This window comes from Myotis davidii, unplaced genomic scaffold (genome assembly GCF_000327345.1).
Source record: "Myotis davidii unplaced genomic scaffold, ASM32734v1 scaffold575, whole genome shotgun sequence".
In the NCBI taxonomy this organism is placed as follows: Eukaryota; Metazoa; Chordata; class Mammalia; order Chiroptera; family Vespertilionidae; genus Myotis; species Myotis davidii.
The window spans coordinates 1,565,059-1,567,736 of NW_006290306.1; positions in this window are offsets into that span (position 1 = coordinate 1,565,059).

Genomic DNA, 2,678 nt, shown 5'->3' on the forward strand with positions numbered 1-2,678 from the left:
CCACTATGTTCTCTAGGCCTTTCAGAAAACATGGAGTTGTTCCTTTGGCTACATACATGCAAATCTACAAGAAAGGTGATATTGTGGACATCAAGGGAATGGGCACTGTCCAAAAGGGAATGCCCCACAAATGTTACCATGGCAAAACTGGAAGAGTCTGCAATGTCACCCAGCATGCAGTGGGCATAATTGTAAACAAGCAAGTTAAGGGTAAGATTCTTGCCAAGAGAATTAATGTACGTATTGAGCATATTAAAAATATAAATAAGAGCCAAGATAGCTTCCTGAAACGTGTGAAGGAAAATGATCAGAAAAAGAAGGAAGCCAAAGGGAAGGGCACCTGGGTTCACCTGAAGCGTCAGCCTGCTCCACCCAGAAAAGCACACTTTGTGAGAACCAATGGAAAGGAGCCTGAGCTGCTGGAACCCATTCCCTATGAATTCATGGCATGATAAGTGGGAAAAAATAAAAAAGACTTCTGTGCTGATAAAAAATAAAATAAAAGTGTGTTGTTCAATATCCATGCACTTGTAAATTTCCCAGTTTTCCTTCTGTTATTGATTCCAGCTTCATTCTCTAATGGTTGAAGAAAATATTTTATGATTTCAGTCTTTTAAAATTTATTTAGATTTTTTTATGACCTAACACTTGGTCTATCCTGGAGAATGTTCCATGTACCCTTGAGAAGAATGTATATCCTGCTGTTATTGGAAGTGGTGTTTTATATATGTATGTTATGTTTGATTGGTCTTGTGTTCTTCAAGTCTTCTTTTTCTTCATCAATCTTCTGTCTAGATGTTTAATCCATTATTGAAAGTGGGATATCAAAATACAACTCCACCTATCTTATTATAGAACTGGCTATTTATCCCTTCAATTCTATCAATATTTGCTCCATATAGTCTGGGGGCTCTGTTGTTATGTTTATAATTATTACATCTTCTTGATAAATTGGCCCTTTAATCGGTAGATAATGTCCTTTTTTGTCTTTTATAAAAACTTTTAACTTAAAACCTTTTTTGTTGTTTTTAATAATAGTATAGCAACCCCTTCTTTCTTGTGATTACTATTTGCATGGAATATCTTTTTTCACCCTTTCACTTTCAACCTATTTGTGTCTTTGGATATAAAGTGAGACTCTTATAAGCAACATATAGTTCAAGCATGCATTTTTTTAATGCATCCTGCAGATTTCTTAATTTTAATAAAGTGAGTTTAATACATTTACACTTAAAGTAATTACTGATAGCCCTGGCCGTGTTGCTCAGTTGGATGAGCATCATCCAGTGCACTGAACGCTTGCTGGTTTGATTCTGGTCAGGGCACATGCCCAGGTTGCGGGCTTGATCTCCAGTGGGAGGCATATAAGAGGCAGCCAATCAATGATTTTCTCACATCATTGATGTTTCTATTTCTCTCTCCCTCTCTCTTCCTCTCTGAAATCAATAAAAATATATTAGCATCAGCGAAAATAAACAGTATGCATTGTTATGCCAGTAGTGGCCCCATATATCTCATGCTTACCAAGTATCCCAATTAAATAATTTTCTCCTGCCCTAGCCAGCTTGGCTCAGTGGATAGAGCATCAGCCTGTGGACTGAAGGGTCCTGGGGTTGATTCCAGCCAGGGGCACATGCCTGGGTTGCAGGCTCTATCCCCAGTGGGGCGTGTGCAGGAGGCAGCCGATCGATGGTTCTCTCTCATCACTGATGTTTCTATCTCTCGCTCCTTCTCCCTTCCTCTCTGAAATCAATAAAGAAATATATTTTTTAAAAAAATTTTAAATAATTTTCTCCTGTGCTTGATTTAAGCTCATGTTGTCTTATACAGTAACATGCTAGGAGCAATAGGCTATACCAGGGGTCCTCAAACTACAGCCCGCAGGCCACATGCGGCCGGCCGAAAACATTTATCCGGCCCGCCGGGTGTTTTTGCCGCCGCTGCCTGTCCTGCTTATCAGCCGACTCATCCGGGGCCCGCAGTGTGCATGTGTGGAATGTCTGAGGGACAGTGAACTGGCCCCCTGTTTAAAAAGTTTGAGGACCTCTGGGCTATACCATATAACCTAGGTGTGTAGCAGGCTATACCATCTAGGTTTGTGTAAGTGTGCTCTATGGTGTTTGAAAAATGACTTAATCATCTAACAATGCATTTCTCAGAACATATCCCCATTGTTAAGTTGTGTGTTACAAAAATGTGGATGCAGCTAAGTTGATACCACACCTAGGCCCTAAGGGTTGAGGAGAGGGGATGGTTATCAGGACCTGGAATGAAGGAAAGATCTTTGCTGAGGTAACCACCTAGAGAGAAGCAGTGACATTTGGTCAGCCTGAGGCAACAACCTCACAAGGAAGATGAAAAAGAGGATTGAATACTCTGATTCCTCTCCCTCTCTCTTTCTCTCTCTCTCTCCACCCCCAAACAGCTCACTCCCTGCTTCTTCTTTACTCCCTCCCTCCTCTTTCTGGGGCTTCCTATTGCCAACCAAAGCCCAAGTGCCAGGGACCCAGTTGATGTGGGGGTGGAGAAGAGGGAAGAGTAGATCCAGAGGACTAAATGGAAGATAGCCAGATAGCCCCTCCCACCCCCAAGATGACCTCCAGCCTCTATCTTTAAGACTAAAAACAGCACATTTCTGGCTATTTTAGAACAGGTTTTTCTACTTTGGTCAACAGGGT